The sequence below is a fragment of the Lucilia cuprina genome, chromosome 6 (genome assembly GCF_022045245.1).
Source record: "Lucilia cuprina isolate Lc7/37 chromosome 6, ASM2204524v1, whole genome shotgun sequence".
Taxonomy (NCBI): domain Eukaryota; kingdom Metazoa; phylum Arthropoda; class Insecta; order Diptera; family Calliphoridae; genus Lucilia; species Lucilia cuprina.
This window is the reverse complement of record NC_060954.1, coordinates 2,036,926-2,051,496: the sequence shown is the minus strand read 5'-3', so window position 1 is coordinate 2,051,496 and position 14,571 is coordinate 2,036,926. Positions and strand designations below refer to the sequence as shown.

Below are 14,571 nucleotides of genomic sequence, written 5' to 3'. Positions count from 1 at the left end.
TTATTATAAATATTTTTTTAATTATTATTTTTTAATATAAAGATGTTTCGTTGTGTTTTCTTTTTTGCTTTTTAATTTTAAATTTAAAAATATTATTTATATTTTCTTCATTCAACACAAACATAAATTTTTGCACTCTTTTTATTATTTATAACTTTTGCTTATCTATAAAAGAAAAATTTTATAAATAAATTAATTAAAAACGAAAGTTTATAATAATTATTTTATTAAATGTTTAATTTTACACTTTTAAAAACACTTTTTTTGTTATTTCTCTTTGTGGTTTATTTTTATTTAAAATATTTGTTGCTATTTAAGGATTTCTTTTATTTTTTTTGCAGACATTAGGCCTTTTAAATTACAAAATGATTATAATAATGAAGTTATATTTATCTTGAAAATATCAAAAAAAAAAAGTATTACAAAAATATTTATGGCAAACCACCACCAACAAATAACGCACTAAAAGTATGACAAGGGAACGACAAAAATACACAAAATTAAATATATTTTTTTCTTATTAAATTTTAACTATATGTACGAAATTTTATTAAATGATGAAGAAAGAATGAAATAAATAAAAATAGCGAGAATTCACCGTTTTGAATTAATCGTATGACTGACTGACGGACACGACTACCACCAGCTAAGTTACGTGTTGTATGTACTACTAATACTACTACTAGTTGTGTATGAGTATGAAATAATCGGCATCTTGCTTGTTAGCTGCTACTGCTGTGATGTCTGAATATATGCGAACAGAGTGAGTGAGTCTGGCTGGTGGCTGACTGTGGTTCATACAAAATTCAGAGTAAAGAGCAAGCATGTGACATGGGATTTTGGGTATCTGTGTGTGTACTTGACAGTTAAGTATTGCCAGAATGAATATTTAAATGTTTTAAAAGGTCTACCCATTACTAAGAGCTTAAAACCCAGTACCTACCTCAATTGGAATTTTCAGATTGGGAACTTTATATTTTATTTTATCAATTAGTTGTTGGATATACTTAAATCCTTAAAATTACTGTAATGATTATCAGCATGTTAGCAGATGTCCCTACGTTTTAAGAAAACATAAGATGATTTTTTATTTATTTATGGAATCTAATAATTTGTTTTTATTACCACTTTCACGATCAGAATTCTATACGAAATCATTTTCAAGACTAACCTGTTGTCCTGACTATGGAACATACTCTGGTCTAAATCATGGACAAGACTCAAGTCTTAACTGTGGGCTAGGTATTAGTACTAAATACAGACCCTACTTTTTGATAAACTTTAGAACAGACTTGTATTCAAACTATAGACTAGACTCTAGTCTAGAACACTATACTGCAGACTCAACTACATTTTTGTGTAGACGACAAAACCATATTACAGTACTCTGTAGTCTAAACTATAAACACTATAGATCAGACTATCTACATTACTCTATTGTAGCCTTAAGGCCAGACTTTAGTGTATACTAAGGACTCAGGTATAGGTTACAGAAAAGACTTCTGAAAACTTCAGAAAAGGCTCTGTATTGTGTATAAAATATACTCTATGATAGACAATATTACAGAAAAGGTTCTCATATAGACTACATACCAGACTACATTCTAAATTATAGAAGAGACTCTGATGTAGTTTATAGAACAGATACTTGCCTACACTATAAAATATAATCAAGTGTGGCCTCCATACCAGTCTCTATTAGAGAGTACATTCCAGAATCTGTTTTTAAAAGTATGGACTTTAGTAAACACACTACTAGACTGCAGGTTAAACACAAGTCTAATCTATACACAACATAGATTATACTATATTCTAGACAATAGACCAGACTATATTCTAGATTATAAATCAGATTCTAGTCTAGACTATAATACCTTCTGCAGTCGTTACTTTAGTATATACTCAGAATATAGTCTCAACGATTCATTAATCTAAAATATAAACCAGATCAAGTCTAAATTTAAACTGGACTATAAATCAGACACTAGTCTAGACAATAGTCCAAATAATAAGCCTTTTTTTAAAATAAAAACAACTTTTGCCATTTTCCCCAAAGATTCGTTTAAAAATTTAAAAAACTAACAATTTTCAATTTAACTATTATATCAACTCTTATCTAAAATCTATCTCCACTCTTATCTAAAACAATTCCATTTATGATTCATAAAATGTACCTAGAAATTAAGTAATAAACATTAATCCAACCCATAAGCACCCATTTATTAGCGAACATTTTTCATAAAACAAATCTATTCATGTTGGCAATACTGCGATGACGTCGTTGTTTTGTTTGCTTTTTATCTTTCACATTTTTGTATTTGCGTTTTTTTTTGTTGCTATATTTCTTATACTATTATTTTCTCCCCCCACACGACATTCGTGCTACAATGTGGACTGTTGTTGTTACTGCTGCTGTTGTTCTTGTTGTCGGCATAATTCGCCGAAATTGATGTGCATGTTGTTGTTGCTGTTGCCGCTTTGTGTAGATTAAAACAAAAACAAGAAAACTAAAGTTTTTTGTTCTCGAACAATTTTTTTTTTGGTTTTTGTTGCTTCGGCTGTTTATATTGAATTTGAATTTTGTGTTCAATGTTTATTTCTTTAAACAGAGATGGGTAAGGTGATTAATTTTTATAAATACAGAAAGTTTTTGGTTAGAATTTTTTAATGAAATTAGAAATTTAATCTGATGGTTAATTAAAAATAGAAATTTATTGCAAGTGTTGTGCTAATTTGTAACATTTTAATTGTATTTGTTTAAAGTGGGAAAAATATCTTGCTTAGAGTTTTGCTAATGCCAGCCCTGTGATTTAAGTTGCTTCTTCTTTTGTTTGTTGTTTTTTTACATACTTCACTTTGTTTTCTGCTCTCTTTTGAAGAAAAAACAGATGATGATGAGTTCGATTATGATAAGAAGCATGATAATGACATTTACAGTAAAATAATGAAGTTTTTTTACTTGATTGTAAAGAATTAAATTAATAAAGATATTATGTCGACATTATTTTTGGGAATTTAACATTTTATAAAGAAACTTTTAATTATTTTCTTTATTTTTAACTACATATTATGTATGTGTAAAAATCTCTGTAATAAAAGGCCTGAGAAATTTCGCCAAAACAATGATTAAAAACAATGAAAATTAATTTTATCTTCTTCTGTTTTCAAGTGTTTGTTTTTGGTGAAAAACAAAAAATGTCTGTGTGTATGTCAAAGAAAAGGCGGTGTCAATGTGATTTGTGGTGGCGGAGTTTGGTGGTGGAAATTCAATAATAAATAAAAAGAAAAAACTACCTAAATGCATTTAAGTATAGGAAATCATTTTGAATGAGTTGAAAAGAAATCACACACTTTATTACTTCATATGAAAATCAAATCAATTGAGATTTATTGAAATTAAACTAAATTGACTGACAAACATTACACTGTTGGTGGTGGTTGTAAATGGTTGATGTTGTTGTTGCAGGCTCAAGATGTTGTTGTTAATAATGATGACGATGATGAAGTGAAAAAAATATATAATTTAAGAAACTGGAAAACTCGTTTAAATTTTTTTTAAGATTTTTTTCTAAATTGTAAAAATGACAGACACAAGGAAAAATTTTTTGACGTTGCTGGGTGCAACTTGCTCACTTTAGTTTTTTTTTTACTTTTCGTCTTTTTTTTGTTCTTTTATTATTTACTATTTTGCTTTTGTTTTTCAATTCCCTCTTGTTGCTAAAGGGCCTGCCTAGTCTGATTGCAACAAATACCAGCAACAACAACAAGAAAATTGCAGACTAACAACAACAAGAACATTAAGAGACGAAGAAGAGTAGAACGTAAGCAAGAAATAAACGAGAAAAAAGGTGCAACGAACTGTATGTAAACTAAAAAAGAAGAAACACCGAAAATAAAACAAAAAAATTCTTCATTTTTGAATTCTTTAACAAAAAAAATTTAACATTAATTAATTTCTTCTCTTATTCAGCTAAATATTTTCTTTAAAAATAACCACAAAAAGAAAACACTATTATTATTTTAATCGGCATTTTTAAGATGCCAATTTTATAACATGAAAAAAATCTCTAGAATGTTTTTTTCTTCTTTCTTTTTCATTTTTTGGTGCGGCAACTAAAAATTTCACTTTTCATTTTTTTCTTCATATGAATTCAACAAATTTGATTTGCAATTTTTACTCGATTTCACATAATTTTTTTTCACTTTTTATAGAAAATTAGTGATAATTACTTTATTTTCTTTACACTTTTATCAATTAAAATGAACTTTTTTCTCCTTTTGCAATTATTAAACAAAAAAAATTTAACTCAACTTTTATTCTCCCTATAAAAAAACACGTAACTACTAAACTAGTCAACTGAACCTGATACAGTGTTGTTAAATGAGCGGCTTATGAGATGCCTACAGTGATTTTGTAGCGGCGGAAAAGGTATGTTTAGGGATTGTAGCGATTCTATTGTTGATAGCGGAAAGTCAGTTTTGGTGCATTTGACATTTTTATAATATTCTTTTTTATTAAAAATATTTATTTGTTTCCACAAATATAACAGTAAAAATTTCTTAATTCTTAAAGATTTAAAAAAAGACAAACATTGCCCTTCACAATGTAAAAACGTAATTTTTTAATTGAACTTTTTTTCTGGTGTGTTTGTAGAAGATAAAGTTGACATCATTGTCTCTATAATGAAACAGCAAACAGGGTGTTATGAAAACTATAAAATACCATAATATGGTGCTGCCAGATAATTGTTTAATTTAATAGGGTAACTAATATTAGAAATTATTACTGTTTTTTGACAGCAAAAAGTTGATTATAAATTTTTAAAACGAAATTGGAAAAACTGTCATATATACATTCTAGGGTTTTATAGTTGAAACGAAAAGTCAACTTTTTGACTTTTTGCATTAGGTCAAAGTCAACTTTTCGCATTTAGTTAAATGTCGACTTTTCAACTTTTTGCATTTTATGTAAAGTCGATTTTTCGACTTTTTTCAGTTAGTTAAAAGTCGGCTTTTAGACTTTTAGTATTTTGTTAATAGTCGACTTTTCGACCTTTTTCGATTTTTTTCGTCTATTTTTGACTTTCCGATTTTCAACTATTTCGATTTTCGATTTTCAACTATTTTCGACTGTTTGACTATTTTAGTTTTTTTCGACTTTTCGACTATTTAAACTTTTCGACTTTTTCCAACTTTTTTCGACTATTTTCGACTTTTGAACCATGTTTGATTTTTTTCCGATTTTTCGACAATTTTTGACTTTTGCCGACTTTTCGACTATTTTCGACCTTTTTACGACTTTAGTACTATTTTTGACTTTTCGACATTTTCTGACCTTCTACTTTTCTACTTTTTTTCGACTTATTCAGACTTTTCGACCATTTTCGACTTTTTTCACATACGATAGTCGAGTTATCGACTTTTTTGGAACGAAATAGTCGACTTCGACCATTTCGACTTTTTTTGACAAAAAGTTGATTGTTCGATTATTCTATACTTTTCGATTTATCTCGATTAAAAATCGATTGTTCGAAACTATAAAATTGACTTTAAAATAATCGAAATTCAAGATTTTGTTGGACAACAAAGTCGAGTAGTCGACTATTATTTTATAAATAAAATCAAAGCACCGATTTCGCAAATAGAATCCGAATTAAATCGGAAAGAAAGTTGTAAAGTCGAAAAATTTTAAAAAGTCGACAAGACTGAAAAAAATCTGAAAAAATTCAAATAAAATCAAAATAGTCGAAAAAAAATCGACAGAAGAAGAAAAAGGTCAAAAAGTTGAATGAAATCAAAAATTTTAAAGGTCTACTTTTCATAAAACACATATATCGAAAAATCGACTTTTCGTTTTAACTATATAACGCTAAATCATATACCAAAATTATTGTTATAAATAAATGCTGCCTAATATCTCAGATTTCTAAAGTGAATGAACAATGTGTTTTTAGCAAAAATAAAAAAATATTGATGAAGACGTGAACAAAGTTAAAAGGTTTGGCTTTTAATTATTTCCAAGAAATCGACTTTATGTTTTAATTACAGAAATTTTAAGTAGGCCAATCTATAGTTTATTATATAAAGTTTTGATTTTTAGTAATTTTAATTAAAAAAATACAATCTGGCAACATTAAATATAAGTCTTTCTATAGTGTTGTTAATATAAAGGTTAGTGTCCTAACTATAGTGTTGGAAAATAACTTGAAACGATGTTTAGTGTTAGATAATAGACAACAAGTGTTTTTGTCTTGGCTGCTACAAATAATATTACTACTTGCCGTTACAGACTTTTGGCGTTTAGTTAAGACTACAATCGTTTAATAAAATAGTTTGCTGCGTTCAACACACAAATACGAATGGATATTAGAAAAAATTTACCATGCAATTCTTTGGCACAGCAAAGTTTTGCTGCGTTCAACACACAAACATGTACATTGCTTACGGGAGTTTTTGCTGTGGGACACCGCCTCTCATTGATTAAACAACTTTATATAACAAGTGAATTTTTTCTGAAGTTTTCAAATTTGTTGAAATGGTAGAGAAGTCTTTTCAATAAAATATGATATGATTCAAAATTGGATTTTTTTGTTTTTGTGTGTGTGTTTTTTTAAATTTGACATTTTTTGAATATTAAAAATTAAATTTTTATAAAATTGTTATTAAACCTAGAATTGGTTGTTTAAAAAGCTATTTTTAGGACTGAAAATATGTTACAAAATCTTCGTTAGTGATGGCTTTTTAGTAGAGTTCAGTAGCATATATTCGAATCTTTGGGGCTTTAGGATGATATGGAAACATAAGGAAAGATAGATACGGGTTAACGAACTTTTAGTTTAATTTGATTAAATTTTTAATTAAAATAATCGTCGGCATTATAATACAAACATGTACAACTTTATGATAGTTTTAGTTGTAAAGGAAACAAAAACGTTGAAGTGATCTTTTCAAATAGGAGGGATCTTTTCAAATCGAAACCCAAGTGTTTCCTTTGGCAAACTATTGGAGTTATCTTTGTTTTGTTGTATTAGTAAATAAATCTGTTTTATTTTTAAAACATTTAAAAGAAAAAATCATCTGGTTTTTCTCTTAACATTTTAAACGGTTTGATTGTTTCCGCTGATCATCATCATCATCAATTATCCTTTAAAACAGACTCTTGAAATGAATTTAAATTTAGAATGGAATGGCATTTTTATTTTAAATTTCCACATTGTTTTTGTGTTTACTTTTAAAGGAAAAAAACATGCGCAATATGGCACGAGCTCTTAAAATAACTACGACTAGAAATGGTTAGCAAATAGCAGCAGCCGTGAGTTAGTGAGTGAGTGAGTGAATGATCCTGAAAAACACACATCTTTTTTGTGGATCGTTTTTGTTTGTGTTAAAACCGCAATAACAGATGTTGTTTCTATAAATATTATTAAAAAGGAAACTGTTAGTACAGAATTTTTAAATGTGAAAATTGTAATGCGCAAAATAAAACCTCCCTCATGATTTTTAAAAAGGTTTTTGTTTTTCAAATATCCTTTACAAAGTCAATATAATAAAGTTATCTTTTGCTATAGATTTTCTTTATTTATATTCAAATATAAAGGAAAATTAAATAAAAGATCATTGATCTTTTGGATGTTTTGAGCAAATCTGCTGGTGGGCACATGTTAATTGAATGAAAAAAAGGTGTTTTACAATAAATGGGTTAAATTTTCTTTGGAAAACAGATGGTTTTTTCAGGTTGAGGGTGAGTTAAATAAAAACACTAAATTGTCATTTTGGCACGGGGTTGTTATGCTAATTTGTGTCATTTTTACATGCCAGCCATGTCCTTAATGAAAATATTTTTATGATCGTAACAAGCCGCAATATGCCACCTACTTGCAGCCTGCTTTTTACATAAAATTTGTAATCAATTGTTGTTGTTTGTTGATTGCATTTTTAAGTAATTTTATCTTTTGGTTTAGATCTAGACACGAGTCATGAATAATTTCTCTTGATATTTTTTTTTTATAAATTAAAATGCATTTTACGCATATGCCACTTTAAAAAGTAAAGGCCCACTCCACTCTTCAGTTATAATTTTAAAATTAAAAACAAAATGTAAATTTTTCATGGCCACTCGTCACATTGTTATTATTGTTATTTTAACTAAAGTATTATTAGCCTAGATCCTTTTGTATCCTTAACATTATTAGCTAGACATCTGTTGTTTAACTAAACTCCCTCTAACTCCTCCACCATCAACCACCACTACCACCACCACTTCTATAAAACTTCTAAATATTTCAACTAACAACTGTAAACCTAACACTTTAACACCATGATCCTTTTCAATAATATTTTCTAATGCTAGTTCCTATATCCTGTTACTTTTTATAAAACTAAACTACACCCTCTTTACTAGCAAATGATTTGTTAATTTTTCTAATATTTTCCTTAAAAATAGAAATATTTTTTTTTTTTTTGTAAATTTAAACATTTTTATGCTCGACTTCTTTTTACCCCAAAAACTAGAAAAACTGTAATGTATCTCTCTCAATATTTCATTCCAAAGGATAATGAACTCTGTGTTGTCATAATTCTAGGAAATAACAGCATGTCCTTTTTAGTTTCTTCTTCTTTTTACTCGCGTGCCATTTGTTTTCTTATTTTCAAAATTCACTTTCATCTTATCGTGTTTTCTGGCAGCCAAACTCAACATTTAAGTAGTTGCTTTAAAACCACAGGACATTAAACCATAGCTGATAGTTTAAACAATTATTTACTTACATTTTAATGTTTTTTCAATAACTTCCGCCGTTGAAGGAAATGCCTTAATTAAAGGTGTTAATTTCTTAGACATTTCTATTGCTGAGCAAATTTTTTTTCAATTATTGTAATATAATTTTTGCCAAGATTTTTGAGTCATTAATACTTTAATGATAGGCTACTGCTGGCAAATTGCGACTTCCGGTTCAAGCTGTTTAAATAAATGAAATCCAGGAAAAATTATTTTTCTTATTATTTGAAGAAAAAGCTGGAAAAAACAAAGATGAAATTAATTTAAAAAGCAGCAGTCTCTTCACTATTGAACTGAACTAGAACTGAACTAGAACTGAACTAGAACTGAACTAGAACTGAACTAGAAATGAACTAGAACTGAACTAGAACTGAACTAGAACTGAACTAGAACTGAACTAGAACTGAACAAGAACTGAACTAGAACTGAACTAGAACTGAACTAGAACTGAACTAGAACTGAACTAGAACTGAACTAGAACTGAACTAGAACTGAACTAGAACTGAACTAGAACTGAACTAGAACTGAACTAGAACTGAACTAGAACTGAACTAGAACTGAACTAGAACTGAACTAGAACTGAACTAGAACTGAACTAAAACTGAAATAGAACTAAACTAGAACTGAACTATAACTGAACTAGAAGAAGTCGATGTAAAGTCTTATTTCATCCATAAAATAATTTTGAAATAAAATGTTTTCAAGTGCTTTAAATTTAATAATTTAATTCATGGCTTGAAGTATTTTTCATATCATTGAATACCAATTTCCATTTTTAACTTTAAAGGACTTTACAATTAACCTTAGTTCTTGTAATCCTTCATGTAATCCCACCTTTTAAATTGACAAAATATTCAAATAGAAATATTTAAATGCACAATAGCAACAAAAACAGCAATCCTTTACAAAAATCACAGACAACAAACAGTCAATGGCTTAAAAACTACTAAAACAACAACAACCAAGAATGAAAGAAAAAGGTGTGAACCAAAAGGACAAGAAGTTAAATATACCCGCAGTGTCAAAACTTTACAACAAAGAAAACAACACATAAAAGTATTTTTAAGAAACGACAACAGAAACAAGTACAGAACAAAAAACACCTCAAGATAAAAAATATTTAAAAAGGACTCTAAACAACTCACGGAATGGCAAGGGTAGGGTAGGGTAGGGGGTAGAGTTACAATCGCACTCAAAGGACAAAAGCTGAAGAAAAATGCAAATGTTTGTCCTAAGGAATCTAAAGGAGCAATCTTATTTTAAGTAAACAGTGTTAAAGAAATGGGTTGTTAAACTGGGTGGTAGATCTGCCTGCATTTAAAGAGTTAAATAGATTTTTGTTGTGTCACTTAAAGGGATTTTCCTCTTGAGTGGAATGTATTCGAAAACTACAATGCAAATATAAGATTAATGTCCGAAAAATGATAATTTGTATGCATACATGAACATACAGACATGTCCTGTTTAAGGAAAAAGGATGCGCGCTATTAATAAAAACATGACGTCAAAACTACCTACCCCTTTTTTCAAAAGTGACTGTCTGCCTGCATAATTGTATGCAATGAAGTTGTAATCATTATAATTGTTTCTACAAACGGACAAAGTTGTTTCAATTTAATGTTTTCATTGACATTACAAAGGATTTTCTATAACAGTGTAAAAAAAGGGTTCAAATAACCAACAACAAACATTTCTCAAGTACTTTTTCTTTGTAAAATTTCTTCTCCTTAAGGGACATCTTTCTTTTTACTAAAACTATTCATTCAATTCAAACTGTTATTTACAAGAGTTAAAGGATTGTCACACCTTTTTCTCTTTGAGACAACAACCGGAATTATTGTTTTACTTCCTCCTCTTTTTTACACAGACAATACGACACATTTGTTTTGTAAATATTGCGTTTATTATTAATGATCTTTATTCAAATTTGAAATTAAATAATTTTTCTTTAATTTTCAAAATTCTTAATAGTTTTTCTTTGAAAAACAATTAAGTTTTTCTGTCTTTTCCTTTGGGAATTGTTGGTAATTTGCATATGTTAAACATTTGTCATTTTATGTTGAAAAATAATTTTCCTTTTCTAGGAAAATATGCAATTTGCATGTGAATAGATGCAACAAGATTAATGAGTTTAGAATAACTATTAGTCATTTATCTGGGAAGACAAGTTTACCTAAATTACAGTTTTTTTATTTTTAATAAAAAACTAATGTTCAGTAATATGACATTTGTTGAAAATAAAGAAAGGTGTGATTTTATTAAATATTTAAATATGAATTCGTTTCTTAATTAAAATAGACTTATATGCAAAGTCATCCTCAAGACTTAAATAAACTATAATTCGAAGTAATTTCCCAGGCGAAATAGACTTTCGATTATAAAAAATGAAATTGGACTTCGATTCGAAGTCGTTTTAACTCTTGTTAGTTCTAGTTCAGTTCTAGTTCGGTTTTAGTTCAGTTCTAGTTCAGTTCTAATTCAGTTCTAGTTTAGTTCTAGTTCAGTTCTAGTTCAGTTCTAGTTCAGTTCTAGTTCAGTTCTAGTTCAGTTCTAGTTCAGTTCTAGTTCAGTTCTAGTTCAGTTCTAGTTCAGTTCTAGTTCAGTTCTAGTTCAGTTCTAGTTCAGTTCTAGTTCAGTTCTAGTTCAGTTCTAGTTCAGTTCTAGTTCAGTTCTAGTTCAGTTCTAGGTTAATTCTAGTTCAGTTCTAGTTCAGTTCTAGTTCAGTTCTAGTTCAGTTCTAGTTCAGTTCTAGTTCAGTTCTAGTTCAGTTTTACTACAGTTTTAGTTTAGTTCTAGGTAATACAATCATTTATTACCAATAAAATATTTAACATTAAATAAAATTCTTCAAAATTAAAAATTATTTTGTTAAATCCTTTAATTTACTTACTAATAATAAAATGCTTTTTTCCAAATTACCCAACCCTGCTAATGTTTTAATATTTTTGCATTTATTACTTTTAATATAATCTTAATAACAACAACATTAACAGCATTAACAACAACACAACCAAATGACAATTCCTACTCCTTCTTCTTACTCCCATTCTTCTTTAGTTTTCTACAAATTCTTAAAGCGTCCGGTTGTTAATAGATTAATTGTCGTCTTCAAATTAATCTAACGCGTTAATTAATCGTTTTCTTACAAATATTTTTGCATTTATGTGTTATTTAAAAGTAGCTTAATAGTTTTATATAAAAATATCCATGAAAAGTGTTAAATTAATATGAGAAAAAAGTGTTTAAAGTTAGCAAAAAAATTGCCAAAAAATGTAATGCAAGAAAGAAAAAATGTAGTTTTGGCGGCAGGTTATTGTGTTGTTATTGCTTTTGTTAATATTTCCATTTAAGCAACAACAAGAAAAAAATGAGTGCAAATCATGTGAGAGAGTGCAAGTGGGAGAATAAAATCAAGTGCATTAGCATGTTGTTGTTGTTTTTTGTTAAACACCCCTTTCACTAATAAAATATGTGGAATGGGCGAGTTAATAAATATGTTTGTTTGTTTGAATTAGTGCTTATTGCAGAGATGGAAAAAATAGTGCTATTGCAAATTTGCAGTATGTGCTGCATTGTCTTTAATTAAAAGTTAATTCTAATAAAAGTTTAATTAAAAAATATGTTAAAAAATCTTGAAATAAAAAAATAAAAATCATTAAATAAAAAATAAAAAAATTAAATTTAAATTATTTAATTAAAAAATAAAAATAAATTAAATTAAAATCAAATCGTTAATTTTAAAAATATGTGTTTTAAAATAGTTCTTATGTGCGTTAAATGGATTTATACAGTAAAAGGTGAGTTTCTTTTGAAATTTAATTTATTTTTATTTAATTTTAAATGACATATAGATATACAATTCCATGGCCTCAAAGTCAAATTTTTATGGTTACATATATTTGTATATAGACATCAAATCTTTTTCAGTACTAGTCTAACTCTCTTTAGTTATTTAGTTTAGCTTCAATTTAGTTATAGTTCAGCTCTAGTTAAGTTCTAGATTAGTTCTAGTTCACTTGTATTTCAGTTGTAGTTCAGTTATAGTTCAGTTCTAGTTCAGTTCTACTTAGTTCAATTCTAGTTCAGTTCTAGTTCAGTTCTAGTTCAGTTCTAGTTCAGTTCTAGTTCAGTTCTAGTTCAGTTCTAGTTCAGTTCTAGTTCAGTTCTAGTTCAGTTCTAGTTCAGTTCTCGTTCAGTTCTAGTTCAGTTCTAGTTCAGTTCTAGTTCAGTTCTAGTTCAGTTCTAGTTCAGTTCTAGTTCAGTTCTAGTTCAGTTCTAGTTCAGTTCTAGTTCAGTTCTAGTTCAGTTCTAGTTCAGTTCTAGTTCAGTTCTAGTTGAGTTCTAGTTGAGTTCTAATTCAATTCTTGTTCAGTTCTAGTTCAGTTCTAGTTCTGTTCTAGTTCAGTTCTAGTTCAGTTCTTGTTCAGTTCTAGTTCAGTTCTAGTTCAGTTCTAGTTCAGTTCTAGTTCAGTTTTAGTTCAGTTCTAGTTCAGTTCTAGTTCAGTTCTAGTTCAGTTCTAGTTCTAGTTCTAGTTCAGTTCTAGTTCTAGTTCAGTTCTAGTTCTAGTTCTAGTTCTAGTTCTAGTTCAGTTCTAGTTCAGTTCTAGTTCAGTTCTAGTTCAGTTCTAGTTCAGTTCTAGTTCAGTTCTAGTTCAGTTCTAGTTCAGTTCTAGTTCAGTTCTAGTTCAGTTCTAGTTCAGTTCTAGTTCAGTTCTAGTTTAGTTCTAGTTCAGTTCTAGTTCAGTTCTAGTTCAGTTCTAGTTCAGTTCAGTAAGTACTTGTTGTACTTGTTGTCTATATTTTTCCCATTTAACTCAATTACCTTTAACTAATTCAATTCGTTATTAATACCAAATAAAGTAAATGACTCTCTTAAAGACCAATTTGAAGACTTCAAAGAAAATTGTCTAGTTCCCACGCTTGACAATCTTAAAGAACGAAACCAAAACTGCCCTTAAATAGAAATTATTTATATTTCTTTAGTTTGAGTCAGCTACCTTAGCAAGTAACAACAAAACACCAGCAAAAGCAATTAAGAACAACTTATGCAAAAAGATCCCTACATAGAGGTAAAAGTAGTTAAGAGTATTTTTACTAAAACTTGTTGCTGTTCTAACGCTTACAACACAGACATACACCTGTTAACCACCAACCAGCATGTTGGCAAACACCTAGAGAACTAAAAACATGTTTAACATAATAACTGCAAATGAACTACTTTAAATCTGACTGCAGCCACCACTGCTAAATAGAAATTAAAATACTGGACGACTACTTGACTAGATGGTAGGAAGGAAGGTAAACAGACGATAATTCAAACTTCACACGATGTGCAGTGAGCAGAACACACCTTTAGAATGCTATATATGAGTCCATATAAAAGCTGAGTTTAAAGAAGACTAAAAGATGGACAGACACACAAAACAACGGAAACAAGAAATATTTAAACTGTTTGTTGTTGGTTTTGTGTAAAATGTCAACTTAAAAACGTAAATGTAACAAGTTGGCAACAACTACTAACTTGTAAAAATTTATTATTTATTTCTCAGAGAAGAAAGCAAACCAAACACTTGATGACCATCATAATTGTGTGTTTGCTAGTGTTTTGTGTAGGTCATCCATACATCTGAAGTATGAATCCCAAAATTATAAGGTTTCCTTAACAAAAAAGAAAAAACTAACAACCACCACCACCAACCACTACCGCCATGATAAGGTTACTTACTGCTTTCTGTACATTTAAGTATTTATATCGGACTTATTTTTTATCAAGATCTAAAAATCTTAATTTTTTT

The 14,571-nt window shown here is 28.5% G+C and overlaps 1 long non-coding RNA gene across 1 annotated transcript; it reads right to left on the bottom strand.

Moving 5' to 3' along the window:
• Positions 1–133: 133 nt before the first annotated feature.
• LOC124420823 lies at positions 134–2,576 on the bottom strand. Its single transcript, XR_006941390.1, has 2 exons — positions 424–2,576; positions 134–165 (listed from the first exon to the last, which is right to left on the bottom strand). It is a non-coding gene; the product is annotated as an uncharacterized LOC124420823 (long non-coding RNA).
• Positions 2,577–14,571: the final 11,995 nt, after the last annotated feature.